This window comes from Carassius auratus, unplaced genomic scaffold, assembly GCF_003368295.1.
Source record: "Carassius auratus strain Wakin unplaced genomic scaffold, ASM336829v1 scaf_tig00217198, whole genome shotgun sequence".
NCBI lineage: Eukaryota > Metazoa > Chordata > Actinopteri > Cypriniformes > Cyprinidae > Carassius > Carassius auratus.
This window is the reverse complement of record NW_020528938.1, coordinates 208113-224462: the sequence shown is the minus strand read 5'-3', so window position 1 is coordinate 224462 and position 16350 is coordinate 208113. Positions and strand designations below refer to the sequence as shown.

Here is a 16350-nt window from a genome sequence, read left to right as displayed (position 1 = left end):
TATCTGCAACTTCCCACATTCTACTGCAGTCTCTCTAAATGCATTCAGCCTGTTCTTCTCATTGATCGATGTGCGGATGTCTGCAGTCTGAACGAACATACGTGATGCATAAATTTTATTGTTAGTGAAATTAGCATCTTGGCTAAAACCAGAATTATTAAGAAATGCAGTTAAATGGCTTTTGAATTGCATTTCACTGTCTAAATTGAAACCAGCTTTCCGTCCAAACGTCATGTATTCACTCAGCCAAGAAACATTAAGAATGCCTAAATGTGCCATTGTCAGATTTTGAAAATTTTCCAAACACAAGTCAAGACTTTTACAAGCAGTCAGGTTCCAGTATTGAAAATCTTAATCCTTTATAACTAACATTACATTGGGACCAAAGGCAGAGAAGAATTCATCTTCTTTGTCATAGTAACTACCAACATAAGAGCCATCTTCTGCTAAATTTTTCACATCTAGACCTTCCTGTATTTGAAAGAACCCTTAGATACTGACTGCCAAATATCCGGCATAGATCAGACACACGAGGGTCTTAACCCACACTCTTGTCAGAAATGGGCTGTAATAGTGTTTAAAGAATGAATCCATTGGCATTTCAAATTCCTTATGTGTGTCTACATCATACGCCCCACCAACACAACAAGCTATAGCATCATCAGTTGCTTCTGGGACATTCATGCAGGTCAGCCAGTGTCTGTTTCCTTCCTCTCGCCTTCCATTCAGTGCGAGACATGCACCAAAGAAGGTGATGTTGAAGATGTAGCAGAACAGAAGAGCTGTGCTGGTGTACAAGCAGAAGGACTGAACTGAGCGGAAGGGTGTTGCCAAAATGATGTAGAATGCCAAAACTTCCATCAGCGTGGTGATCGTGATGGACACACCAGCCTCCTTAAACGTTTCTGCTAAGCGAACCTCAACAGCTTTATGAACTTCAGTCTTCTGCCAGCAGGAGATCATTATAAACATGTGGTCAACACCAACACCTGGAAAACAGCGAAGCCTGTTAACATCAGCTGTGAGATGCCTAATTGGTGAGGAAATGTATTATATTTACCAAGAATCAGAAAGGGGGCTGTTTCCACGGTCATGGCAAATGGCATCCCACAGAACAGCAGCAGTCCAAAACTGGCCAACACGGCCATACCAGCGGAGACCACACCTAACGCAGCCACCCACACCTTCGTCCTGACACAGTCTAACCTGTAGAAGGACACGAGGGATGTCTAACATAGCTAGAATAGATAGAAACGTGCTAATGGTATTTTAAATTCTTTACAATACCTTAAACAAGACAGAACTGAAATGGCAATGGCCAGAACATATGTCACAGAGAAAAGGGGGATGATAGAGTCTGAATTCTTCTCAAACTCATTCTGTCTTGATATAGATGTAAAGTAAGACACATGGACCTGTAAAAATACAAATGACTGTTCTTTATAATCACTTTGAAGAATTAGTTAGGATATAGCTCAGTGAAGAATTAGTTAGGTAAAATCTTTACAGGACTTGAATAGCCTGCAGTAAAATGAAGAAAATGTACATGAATTTGGTTCATTTTCTCAATTTTGTAACTGTTGTCAAAATGTCTTTAGGTGCTTTAGTTTCAGTTATTGGAGATTACTTCACATTTGATGACTCACACACACAATCAAATCAGGTGTTTTTATACATGTAGATATAAATCATAAATCACAATAATTTCTTTAGCTTACCGTTTTTTGTTCTGTGGATTTGAAAGAAGAGTTTTAGAAAGCCATCAAGCCAGCAACGGGTTTCCTTTGTCTTCTTCTTATCTAAAAAGTAAAAAAGCCTGACTGTTCTGGCACTGGTGATCTCTGAGCTATCCAGCGTTACACTGCCAATGGTTGTTCCCAAAAATATGTTATTATTCATCGGATATGTTATGTTTGAAGAAACAATTTCAGTAGCATTGTAATTGATAATGTCTAAAATTGAAGAACCCCGGTGACTTGAATCTGTCCTTGAAGAACACCAGTGACTTGACTCGGTCCTTGAAGATCACCAGTGACTTGACTCTGTCCTTGAAGATGACCAGTGACTTGACTTGACTCTGAAAGGTCAACGGTGACTAGCCTTGACTCTGGAAAGTCCATGGTAACTAGCCCTGACTCTGGAAGGTCGATGGTGACTAACCCTGACTCTGGAGGGTCCATGAGCACCTTACTCAACTCTGGATGGTCCACGAGCACCTGACTAGACTCTGGAGGGTCAACCGGAACCTGACTCATATCTGGAAAGTCAACGGGCACCTGACTTGACTCTGGAAGGTCAACAGGAACTAGCCCTGACTCTGGAAGGTTAACGGTGACTAACCCTGACTCTGGAAGGTCGACCGTGACTAACCCAGACTCTGGAAGGTCGACGGTGACTAACCCTGACTCTGGAGGGTCCATGAGCACCTGACTTGACTCTGGAGGGTCCACGAGCACCTGACTCGACTCTGGAGGGTCAACCGGAACCTGACTCAACTCTGGAGGGTCAACAGGACCCTGACTCGACTCTGGATAGGCAACTGGAACCTGACTCAACTCTAGAGGGTCAACTGGAACCTGACTCAATTCTGGAGGGTCAACTTGAACCTGAGACAACTCTGGAGGGTCAACGGGAATATGACTCAACTCTGGAGGGTCAACTGGAACCTGATTCAACTCTGGAGGGTCAACAGGAATATGACTCGACTCTGGAAGGTCAACGGGAATATGACTCGACTCTGGAGGGTCAACCGGAACCTGACTCAACTCTGGAGGGTCAACGGGAATATGACTCGACTCTGGAAGGTCAACTGGAACCTGACTCAACTCAGAAAACCCCACTGTAGTTGCCATCCTCTGCAGTGGCTCCGGGCTGGCGGCCACCTTGTGCAGTATCGCTGGGTTGGTGACCATCTTGTACTGAGTTGCTGGCTCAACAGATGTGACGTGAACAGTCTCAGGATCAACAGACGTGACGTGAAAACTCCTGGGAATCTCTAGGATCTTTGACAGCATGGAGAAATAATCCAAAAACGTCTCAGCGGCCATCTTGGGCGTTGCCGCTGAGCTGACGGCCATATTGAACCGTGGCGCTGGGCTGGTGACCACTTTGTGCTGTGGTGCTGTGCTGGTGTCCATCTTGCCTCATGGCGCTGGGTTGACGGCCATCTTGGGCAGTTGCGCTGGTTAACGGTGACTAACCCTGACTCTGGAAGGTCGATGGTGACTAACCCAGACTCTGGAAGGTCGACGGTGACTAACCCTGACTCTGGAGGGTCCACAAGCACCTGACTCGACTCTGGAGGGTCCACGAGCACCTGACTTGACTCTGGAGGGTCAACCGGAACCTGACTCAACTCTGGAGGGTCAACAGGACCCTGACTCGACTCTGGATAGGCAACTGGAACCTGACTCAACTCTGGAGGGTCAACTGGAACCTGACTCAATTCTGGAGGGTCAACTTGAACCTGAGACAACTCTGGAGGGTCAACGGGAATATGACTCAACTCTGGAGGGTCAACTGGAACCTGATTCAACTCTGGAGGGTCAACAGGAATATGACTCGACTCTGGAAGGTCAATGGGAATATGACTCGACTCTGGAGGGTCAACCGGAACCTGACTCAACTCTGGAGGGTCACCGGGAATATGACTCGACTCTGGAAGGTCAACTGGAACCTGACTCAACTCAGAAAACCCCACTGTAGTTGCCATCCTCTGCAGTGGCTCCGGGCTGGCGGCCACCTTGTGCAGTGTCGCTGGATGGTGACCATCTTGTACTGAGTTGCTGGCTCAACAGATGTGACGTGAACAGTCTCAGGATCAACAGACGTGACGTGAAAACTCCTGGGAATCTCTAGGATCTTTGACAGCATGGAGAAATAATCCAAAAACGTCTCAGCGGCCATCTTGGGCGTTGCCGCTGAGCTGACGGCCATATTGAACTGTGGCGCTGGGCTGGTGACCACTTTGTGCTGTGGTGCTGTGCTGGTGTCCATCTTGCCTCATGGCGCTGGGTTGACGGCCATCTTGGGCAGTTGCGCTGGTCAACGGTGACTAACCCTGACTCTGGAAGGTCGATGGTGACTAACCCAGACTCTGGAAGGTCGACGGTGACTAACCCTGACTCTGGAGGGTCCACGAGCACCTGACTCGACTCTGGAGGGTCCACGAGCACCTGACTTGACTCTGGAGGGTCAACCGGAACCTGACTCAACTCTGGAGGATCAACAGGACCCTGACTCGACTCTGGATAGGCAACTGGAACCTGACTCAACTCTGGAGGGTCAACTGGAACCTGACTCAACTCTGGAGGGTCAACTTGAACCTGAGACAACTCTGGAGGGTCAACCGGAACCTGACTCAACACAGGAGGGTCAACAGGAATATGACTCAACTCTGGAAGGTCAACGGAAATATGACTCGACTCTGGAGGGTCAACCGGAACCTGACTCAACTCTGGAGGGTGACCACTATGTGCTGTGGCGCTGTGCTGGCGTCCATCTTGCCTCGGCGCTGGGTTGACTGCAATCTTGGGCAGTGGCGCTGGACCGGTGACCATCTTGTGCCATGGTGTTGGGCTGGCTTCCATCTTGCCTTGTGGTGCTGGGTTGGTGGCCATCCTGTGCAATGGCGCTGAGTCGGTGGCCATTCTGCACAGCAGTGCTGGGTTGGCGGCCATCTTTGCAGCGGCACTGAACTGGCGGCCATCTTGTGCAGCGGCGCTGGCTCGGCAGACTTGCGCCTCCTCTCCCCTCTCCGTCCACAATGGGGAGACGGCGGCTCCCATCCGAACCCAGGGTCGACAGGGGGCCACAGTGGAGAGCGATGCCAGACCTGCTCTCGACTACTCACTCCTGAGCAACCTCCCCTGGTCCCACGGAACACGACCAGGCGGGTACCCTCAAAACCATTTCCTCTATCCCGCTCAGTGGCTGGGGAGGAAGTTTTAAAATACATACTACTGGATCTCGTTGATGGAGTCCTTCTGTGACGTTCGTGTACCAGAGAGACACAGGGAGAGAGTAGATCCATTTGCAAATGTATTTATTAGAATAATCCAAATCGTGGTCGAAACAAGCCAGAGTCAAAACCAAACAATCAGTCCAAAACAAAACAAACAAAGGAGGGAACTGGAAAAGAAAGGAACGGGATCGGGAACTTGGAGGACGAGAAGACTAAGGAGAAACTCGGAATACGAGAAAGCTGGTAACACAAAGGGTAAGGACTCCATACAAACAACAGGAAAAGACTGTAATTTATAGGGAGGCTAATGACCAGGGGCGGAGTGGGACCAAAAAATCTACCGGGAAATTTCGTAAACCACCGGCCCTCTGTGGTCAAAATTAAAATGCTAAAAAATATATACTACTAATATCATAACCCTTGCAAAATTATTTTAAATTATGAAAACCACCTCTACTGGTCACGTGGTCTATGGTTAGACTGATTTGTTTAGATCCAGTGAAATTGCTACCATGACAACACCATGTGAGAGGCGTTCACACCACCGCTGACTTGTAACGGAATTTTCAAAACATACATAAAATGTGAGCATATCACTTGCTAATCATTTATGAATGTTTTTGTAAATTATATAGTTTATCATAAACTAACCACTTATAAATTACTTACAACTGAACTTTTATTATAAAGTGTTACTGATTATTAATTGGCGTTGGCGACGTCATTATAGTATGAATATATATAATACACACACCACTGTCTACCTACCACTAATTAAATTAGTCATTATTATTAGGCTACCAACATTTAAGTGGAAAGTGGAAAGTGAAGTGACATTCAGCCAAGTATGGTGACCCATACTCAGAATTTGTGCTCTGCATTTAACTCATCCGAAATGCACACACACAGAGCAGTGAACACACACACACTGTGAGCACACACCCGGAGCAGTGGGCAGCCATTTATGCTGCGGCGCCTGGGGAGCAGTTGGGGGTTCGATGCCTTGCTCAAGGGCACCCAAGTCGTGGTATTGTAGGTGGAGAGAGAGCTGTTCATGCACTCCCCCCACCCACAATTCCGTCCGGCCCGAGACTAGAACTCACAACCCTTCGATTGGGAGTCCAACCCTCTAACCATTAGGCCACGACTTCACTAGCTTGTGGTAGTTCACGGGCGGCTAGCAATAACGTACGTTAATGCTTGAGCGGCGCCACAGTTTTTTCTGTCAATTCACCTGTTGACGGCTGATTTCGGAAAAAATCCGTAATTTTTTAGCACTTTGATGCATTCTCGTCCAGCATGCGCTTCTTCTTCCTTTTCGGCCCCTCCTTTGTCCTTTCTCTTCTTGCCTTCCATGGGGGTATCGTTAAATGTTATGCAACCACGCTAATCCTTCCTGACTGTCTTTTTTTTCTTCTAGAATTTGCGCGTTTTCTCTCTCTCTAGTCTGGCGTTTGCCATTTTTGGGTCATGCCATTAGAAGAGGGGGCAGGGGGCGCATTATCTCCCTATATTTCTGTAAACAGACTTGACCTGCAATCGGTTCATTGGATAAACAAATTCCCCCCCCAGGAGGTTTTACTCCATTCTATGTTAATTCAAGAACAATCAAATGAATTAAATACTCGTTTTTTTTTTTTTTTGATTTTTTTGTGACCATGAAAGTTCTGTATGAAGAATATGACGGGGGAGATGAGATGAGTGTGCAGGGGGGTAACTATGACTGAGAAATACAGTGCCGGTGTAGCAGTCGATTCTGTTCCCCTCGGAATGTCTGTTTCCCCTCGGATTGACAGGTCCGTGTAATAAACCCTACCATATAGTTAATCAACCATTTTCCCAAAGTAGCCTAAATTCCGTGGATTTGGCAACATTCCCACATGCACCAAACACACCTGGATGTAAGGAAAGCAAAAAAGGGACACATTTCTTGCTACACTGCAGCATAGTAAAATGATTCTCACACTCCCGTTTATGTTCTTTTTTAAATTATTCATCTTGCAGTTGTTCCGTTATTTTTGTCTTATGTTTTTACATTTCAAGTTGAAAAACCTCTCGTCTTAATTTTATTTTCAAGTTTAAGATTTAGGACGGTATTTTGAATTATTTGACTTGCCGTACATCCAGTCACGCTTCTTGCGCACGCTAATTCTGATCGTACATATCTCGGCCTGTCTCGGCAACTACGCAAGAATTGTAGTATGTTTGCATAAAGGGAAAAATAAATTACGAGGGGAACAGAATCGACTGCTACACTGGCCGCCGTGCTCCCGCTCCTCTCACGGCCGTTATGAATAGTTTATAATGGGCCGATCATGAAAATTCATCAACCGGCCTGCCGGTCGACCGGCCGACCGGGAAAAGTCCCGATCGTCCAGATTGCCACTCCGCCCCTGCTAATGACAATAGAGTTCCTGCACATGGTGCAATTAACAGGAGTGCAATTACTGTGAAGACAGGACCACACTAGAGGAATTCTATTGCCTACGGTGAAGTGCCTAAGGGGAAGTGAGCCCACTAGTGGACACCCAAGGAAACAGTGACTAGACAGCATGACAGAGGCTCTTAGATTGGTATTCTCTTTTGGGAAAAACTATTAAAACTGAGACCCCCCACCACCACCATGTGGAAATGCCCTAGAGGCCTGTTTTTTTTTTTGGTTTAGGGGGGCAAATGAGGGCAGACATTAGAAAGAATAAAAATGTATTTAGCAGCCCACCACCTTTAGTGGGACGTTATAAGTCTCACCGCTCTGCCATGATACAGTGGCTGAGAACAGATGCTTTTTTCTCCCACAAACTAACAACAATGTGGAACCTTTTGTGTGACCCTTTTGAGGTTACAGACCTTGGAAGTTCAGAGTTTTTTTTCTTTTTTTGGGCACTCTTACTATGTTTTATGTACACTTTAAATACTTTAACAATACAGCAAAGTCTCATCATTTGGAAAAAAAATTATAAATATGAGAGCACTCAAGATAGTCACAGTTAATGTAAATGGTATTAATAATCAAATAAAGAGAAGGAATGTAATACAGAGACTTAAGAAGTTAGGGCACATTATTTTCTTACAGGAAACACACTTGAGTCAACTTGAGTTAATGTATATAACCCACCAGGAGAGGGGGTTCCCCTTATGAAAAGAATCCTCTATATGTTCATGTCTGAGGCCAAAGGATTAACTATAATGGGAGGGGACCTTAATTTAGTGATGAACCAAAAGATAGATGCTACGAGTAGAATAAAACATAAATCAAAACCATCAGCCAAACTACTAAGGGAAGCAAAATTAGAAATGGGACTGTTAGATGTTAAATTAAAACATCTATGAAAACTTGTGTGATATTCCTTTAAAATAACGTTTTAGTAGATCTTTTTTTAAGTATATTTTACTGTGCAATTGCTTACATAATTTCTTTGAGTTAGACCAAACTTTTATTTTGGTGAGTTGTAGACGGAGTTTCTGTGTTTTTTAATAAACTAGTATTATTAGCTAATAGGCCTACTTGAAGCATACTCTACTGTGCAATAGTACTATATTTCTGTTTGAATTTCTTCAAGTTATACCGATATTTTATTTTGACAGGTAGTCATAAAGACATTGCCGTTTCTGTCAGTCTGTGTATACGATACGAATGAATGACAATAGTTTTATCAAATGAAATGGTGAAATCTTCTCATAGCGGGCTGGCGAGCACATGTGTAGCCTACATCATGCGTCAATATAGTGAAGAGCTGAAAATACTCGTGCTTCAGTGTGTGTGTGTAGTAGAGCACACATTCCCAGAGATGTGTATAACAACACCTTCAGGGCTGCTGCTGGCCAAATGGGTGGCCTGAGCAGGATTGTATTGTTGTGCCCCCCTTCCTCAAATATGAAGATACCTATGGCTATAACTTTATTATGACTCTAATCTATAGTCTCAAGCATAAAGAAATCATGAAAAAGGAAATTAAGCAGTTTTACTATGATAAAACCATGGTTTATTTTTGTAAGGTAAGGGTTGTGATATGCACATTTTTTGTTGAAGAAATTATATAGGTTGTCATCTATAGCAACAAGGTGGCCAAAAATGAAAGATTAAGTGAATATTTGAATTAAATGTTTGGTCAGTAGCCTAAACCAGGATTTGATCGTCCTGTAAGTGTAACAGCAGCAATTACATGGCATTTGGCTCCCTTTGCAGGCATTTGTAATAACGTACATAAATTGATTATTTTGTACTTGCCTACATTATGTATTTTAACAGTGTTATTATTAACCAATCATTATTGCCTCATTGTTTTTTATATAATGCATTTTAAGTCATTTTAAAGGCTATTCATTATTCAAGATTTTTATTCATCACATACAAAATTATATAGAGCATATATAACCAGCAGTGAAATGTGACTCAGGTCCGCTCCATGGACAGTGAAATTATTAAAGAAAACAACAGATTAAAATATACATAAACATATATATGAAAGAATTAAATAAAAGTAACAATAAAAATATAAGAATAAAATATAAAAAATATATATATTGTAGAATTAAAGATAGAACGCAAAATAATGTGCATGAAAGTAAACTGTAGTCTTAAACATTAAGATACACAGGGATGTACAATGTGCATATGTGCATTATACTTTGGTCTTAAATATTAAGATACACAGGAATGTACAAGAGGCAAATGTGCAAACAGGGTGACACTGTCAGTGTGGCAATGTGAGGTAGTGAATGATGAATATATTACTGATAAAGTGAACATTAAAGTGGAGACATTAAGATGTTAAGAGGCTGGTTTTGAGTTTAGGAGCCTGATGGCCTGGGGGAAGAAACTCCTCCTGAGTCTCTCGGTTTTTGCCATCAGGCTATGGAAGCGCTTACCACATGGCAGCAAAATGAAAATATGATTACTGGGGTGGATAGAGTCTTTGATGATTTAAGCAGCTCAACTTCTGCAGCGTTTGAGGTAGATGTCTTGCAGAGAGGGGAGAGCAGACCCTGAAATGCGCTCATCTAAGCGCACAACTCTCTGCAGGGCTTTGCAGTCTTGACTGGAGCTGTTCCCATACCACACTGAGATACAACACACTTACTAAGTCAACACACTTTCTATGGATCCTGAATAGAAAGTTTTCAGGATTGCTGGTGAGACCTTGAATTTCCTCAGCTGTCGCAGATTTGACAGTCTTTGCCTGGCTTTATTAACCTGTGTTTGAATGTGAGTAGTCCAAGTCAGGTCCTCGGAGATGTTTACACCATGGTACTTGAAGCTGCTCACCCTCTCCACAGGGGTCCCGCTGATCATAAGAGGAGTATAGGGCTCCTGCTGTCTCTTCCTGAAGTCCACACTCAGTTCTTTGGTTTTGCTCACATTCAGAGAGAGACAGTTATCCTGGCACCATGATGTTAATTTCTCTACCTCATACAAGTATGCAGTCTCATTATTGATATGAATGAGGCCCAGAACCACAGTATCATCAGCAAATTTGATAATAGACGTGGAGCTGTGCGAAGACACCCAGTCATGTGTGTAGAGAGAGTAGAGTAGGGGACTCGGGACACAGCCCTGCTGGGCTCCTGTGTTCAGGGTGATGGAGCTGGAGGTGTACTGGCCTAGTTTCACCACTTGAGGTCTGCCGGTGAGGAAATTAAGGATCCAGTCGCAGAGTGAAGAATTCAGGCCAAGGTCTATGAGTTTAGAAGCTAGCTTTATGGAGACTATAGTATTAAAAGCTGAGCTATAGTCGATAAATAGCAGCCTTACGTAGTTCCTGTTATTGCTGTCAATGTGTATGAGAGAAGAGTGCAGGATGTGAGAGATGGCATCATCAGAGGATCTGTTTGGGCGATAAGCAAACTGAAGAGGGTCCAAAGTATCCGGTATGGAGGACCAAATTACGTTTTTAACCAGTACCTCAAAGACCTTCATGACTATTGATGTGAGGGCAACTGGACTATGGTCATTCAGACAAGAGGGTTTATTGTTCTTAGGCACAGGGATGATGACAGATTTTTTGAATGAGGTGGGAACCACCGATGTAGCAAGAGAGTCATTAAAAATGGATGTAAACATACCAGCGATCTGATCAGTGCAGGACCTCAGAACACGGCCAGAAATCCCATCAGATCCGGCTGCTTTCCTTACATTCACTCGCTTTAATTCCCTCCGAACCTTGTCCTCCGACATGGTGATCACATGATGATCGCTGCTCTGACTGCTGCTTCCTGACACACTGATCGGCAGACTCGCACTGCTTCGATTGCTTTCAAAGCGGCCGTAGAAAGTGTTTAGCTCGTCAGCCAGTGACGGATCTGCTCTCACCTCTGCAGAGGATTTATTTCCAAAGGCACAGATGGTCCTTAGTCCTTGCCACATGCGTCGGGAGTCATTTAGCTGGAAATGTGCGTTTCCTGTATCACTGTCCTTCGTGTCGGAGAGCATAGCACGATGCTTTGTACTCGCTCATGTTTCCTGACAGAAGACCGGCATTGTAAGGAGCAGTGTGTTTGTGATTGATCTGTCCACCCACGGTTTCTGTTTTGAGAATGTCCTTATAGTTATTGTATCCGTAGCTTGTTCGGCTAGCGTGTTTACAAAGCTTAATGCTACATCGGTGAACTCGCTGACGTCAGATGAACTTGCGCGAAAAATGTCCCAGTCTATGTCATCAAGAGCAGCCTGTAGCATTGCTTCTGATTGGGCGGACCATCACGTCACCACTCTCTACACCGGGGGATCTTGAACGAGCTTTTGTTTATATTTCGGCATGAGGAAAATGGCGGCATGGTCCGATTTGCCGAAAGCCAGTAGTGAGTGAGCTTTGTAGGCCTTCTTAAACTGAGTGTAGCAATGATCCAGTGTATTCGGTCCTCTGGACACATGTTGATAAAAATCAGGCACTCTTGCCTGAGTTTAGCTTATTAAAGTCTCCAGCGATGATAATAGCAGTGTCAGGATGTTTGTTGATGTTGCCGCTGAGCGCGTCGTGAAGCTCAGACAAAGCCAAACCAGTGTCTGCTTGTGGTGGGATGTAAACAGCAGTTATGATGATCGATGAAAACTCCTGTGGCAGATAGAATGGTCGGCAAAAAATGGATAAATGTTCCAGATGAGGTGAACAGGAGCGCAACAAAGTGGAAATATTCCTGGGATCACACCATTTCTTGTTAATCATGAAACACACTCCTCCGCCTTTGGATTTGTCGGCCTCGGCTGTCCTGTCCATCCGTAAAACAGAGAAGTTTTCAGACGGCGTTACAGCAGCGTCCGGGACCAAGGGCGTGAGCCACGTTTCAGACAAACAAAGGATGTTACAGTCCCTAATGTCCTGTTGGAATATTATCCTGGCTCTAAGATCGTCCATATTATTCTCCAAAGACCGGACATTGGCGAGCAGAATGCCCGGTAAAGGAGGGCTGTGTGCTCTTTTCCTCAGTCTGTTGCGAATCCCAGCACGTTTCCCGTGGTGTTTCTTGATCCGTTGCCTCGGGTGGTTATTCAGGTGGCCATTGTTCATCTCGGCATTCCGGAGAATCTCAGATGGCCACGATCGGTTGGAGGATAAAGTGTCCTGAAACAGGTCAGTGAAGCAGTGTCCAATGTCCAAAAGTGTTTATTTGTCATATACGATCAGTGCAGAGGTAATGTGTGTAAAAAGAGAAAGCAAAAGTAGGTAAAAAAGTTAATTAAAACATAATCTAAGTTGACCAACCTGGACAGCGACCGGACTTGGCGGCGCCATCTCTTATGTCTACTGATGGCTTACGTCTGTTTTTATAGCAACAACAACGTCAAAAAAATATTACAGCATATTAATGCTTCTTTGTAAATTATTATTTGAAGTTACAAAACCATGGTTAGCATGACTACAAGAAGGATGATTTGTGGTGTTATTGTTAAAACCATGGATAATTTTCATAAGGGAACCTGAAAAAAAAAAAAGTTTCACAGGAATGTGCCTAAAAGTGATAAACGGACCTTGTTTTTACCTTAATGATTTATAATTTATTTTAATATATATTAAATATTGTATAAGGTGTGCATTGTAGCTGACACCTAAATGGACACATTGCAATTGTTTTATGACTGCAAGTCTTTCTCCTCAAATGCCTATTGAGCTTCAAATTTGCTTTTGAGTCCATGTGAAAAAGTAGCATAATTTACATGATTTACAGTTTATTTTAATAAATATCAAACATTCAATTCAATTGTGCATTATAGCTGACACCTAAATGAACAATTACAGTTGTTTTTATGACTGTAAGTCATTCTCCTCAAATGCTACTGACATTAGAAAAGTGTATAACAATATCGCATGTAACTTTAGAGACGGTCCCTAAATTTGAGAGTCTCGAACATCCAACGTCAAGCCAACTATATGCCTGTTTTTTTCCTTTAATTTTCTTTTCTCTGCGCCGGATTGCTGATGTCTTTACCCGGGAATAGATGTCCATCCATCAATTATGAACATTCAGCCGCAAACATGAGGTGCGAGCGGTCGTGAGCGCGGATGGGAGAATGGCGGAAGGTTTTTTTTTTTTTTTTTTTTTTTTTTTGAGCAACTGGGATGGTGCACCCTCTGGGAGTTGGTGCCATAGACAGTAAAAGACTGCGTACTCTGCGTGTAGGGAGTGACGGTACTGAACACCTTTAATATTCACAGACACTAGTCCATATAGAGATTTCATTAAATGTACTACTACTATGTGCTCTACTTTTGATTTATTCATTCAAAAATGGCCGAATTCCTTGGCGTTCTGCTTTATACAGCAAATTCCATTTGTGACTGAATTCCGCGATTCAATCCCTGTCACTTTGCAAACACAGACGGGGTGAATTTATGAATGAAAGTGTGAAAGTTCTGACACAAAACAAAGTTGTTACTTATCCTCACGCTTTTTAAAAGTGGGTAACGTATCACATACCCCTGTAAGCAGACAATTGCAAGTTACTTAGATAAATGAAGCTTAGTTTTGGTGACTTAGTTTTTATTTTTAGCTCAAAATGAAAATTTAGTAAAAAATATAACGGAAATAATAAAACCTATTGAAAATGGAAAATTTGGTAAATGCCCTGGAGAAGATGGTTATACCTAGGGATGCACCGATCATGATTTATCATGGCCGATTCCGATACCGATTTTTTACAAGCAAACGGGCCAATTCCGATACCAATTTCCGAATTTTTTTTTTTTTTTTATCTTTTTTGTTTTTCAACAAACAAGAAAGAAGGAAAGTGTGCATAAACAAGATATTTGTTATTTAATTGGCCAAACTGGCTTTTTGGCTGTTGATAACCATAACCATATGAAATTAACGGCAGTAACTCCACAGTAAGTAGCCTACATTCAATACAAGCATAGGTGGTACAGACATCAGCATTTAGCTTTTGTTTTTGAATTGGGTTGAAACTACAGAGAACTGGCCTTAAAAAAAGATTAACTGTAACCATGTGAAATTAAAGGCAATAACTACATAGTTCTACAGTCCAAACAACACAATCAACACACAAGAGGTTTCTTAATCAGCATTCAGTATTTTAGTTTTTATGTTTGGTTTAAAAAAAAAAAAAAAAGGTCTTTACCAGTGAGACTAAAAAAAAGTATGCTATATAAATACATTTTTCAAAATGTTAAAATTAGAGGTGGGCATAGATTATTTTTTTTAATCTAGATTAATCTCACTGTGATCATAAAATTTATCTAGATTAATCTAGATTAAAATGGCTCATTCAAATTCTGCTGAAGGCATTCAGAATAGGTGTGTTACCCAAATAAAATTGACAAACAGTGAGTCTTTGAGAAGGGGTTTATCAAGCTAGATGGTGCATTAGAAATGTACATCTCCTGTTTCCAAAATGTATCACAAAGTGCTTGAAAAAGCTGTAAACGAATTCCACATTGCACAAGCGGGGACCCGGTGAAGGTTGTACCAGTGGGCCCTGTTTGAAATTGTCTAATTTGTTTGTTTGTTTATTTTTATTTATTTGTGCTATTTACACAATGTTTAAGTTTTTTTCAAGTTTGTAGGTGTCAAGGTACAGAAACTAAATAATTAAATGTAAAAGTTTACTTAAATATTCTGATGACATGGCCTTGGTAGGACTTCTCAAAGAAAATAATGCAGCACATGAGAAAGCTTATCTTAGCCGAGTCACTTTATTGCAGGATTGGTGTCAGACTGTTAAATTGGAAATTAACGTGACTAAAACAAAAGAACTTATAATACAAACGAAACCAAAAGGGGCCAGTAACATCAACCCTGTTGTACTTAACAGCCAGCCTGTGGAAGTAGTTGAAAACTTTAAGTACCTGGGTACAATCATTGATCGTAATTTAAGTTTTAATGTTAACTCAGAGAGTATTTTTAAGAGAGCTAATCAGCGATTGTTTTTAATTAGAAAACTGAGGAGTTTTAGGGTCAACCAGCATATTCTTGAGATGGCATATAGGGGCCTTGTAGAAAGTATTTTACAGTTTAATATAAAAGCTTGGTATGGTAACCTGAATGTGAAAGATAAAAACATGCTTTCTAAAATTGTTAATACGGCAGGGAAGGTGATTGGCAGGTCACAAAGGCAACTTGGGGATGTATTTGATAAGGCGGTACTCAGGAAGGCACGACAGATATCAACAGACACCCTACACCCACTAAACTCAGAGTTTGAATTGCTTCCATCTGGCCGTAGATTCAGGGTCCCAAGGGCGAGCCGGAACATCTATAAGAAATCTTTTATTCCCCATGCCATACAGGAACTTAATTTAAACTGAAATGGTTTAAAAAATGTGTTTATTGTAGATCAAAATCTATCTTATTTTAATCAGCTGCGCTGTTTTCCATTTATCTGTTGTTGTATGTTGATGGTGGTAGTATTGTACTCTTAATTGTGTGTATTTTAATGTAAGTTTAAATGTCATTGATGTATTTCTGTTCGGAGAAGTCGAAGACAAATTTCCACAGTTGTGTTTCCTGCATGACAACCTGCCATTTTTAAACTGGGAGTACTGAGAATTTTCAGTGAAAGATGGGTAGAGTGAGGAAGATTCAAGGACTGCAACCGAGTTAAAATTAAAGCGCATTCATTTTTATATTGTTCTGTAATGTTTACATAATTTGTGAAAATGAAGGGTTTGCTGCTATGTTATTTGCACTAAAAGAGAATTCTGATGCTGCTAAGTCAAGTGCACGAAAACCTTTAGGTTTTTTTTTCAGTTACTTGAGGACTTTGTTTTATACAAAAATGCAGAAAGTTGCAAAAAGCAGAAAGTTAGAATGCACTTAGAATGTTCTGTCATTTAACACAATTTAATTCATTCAACACCAATGTTGCTGATTGCTAGTGTGCAGCACTACTATTTATTTTTTACGCATTTAATTATTTATAATTTAATTTATTCAGT

General features: G+C 42.1%; 1 pseudogene; it reads right to left on the bottom strand.

The window, feature by feature from the left end:
* Nucleotides 1-340: 340 nt before the first annotated feature.
* Nucleotides 341-4679, bottom strand: LOC113100215 (patched domain-containing protein 3-like; annotated as a pseudogene).
* Between the last annotated feature and the right edge of the window lie 11671 nt (nucleotides 4680-16350).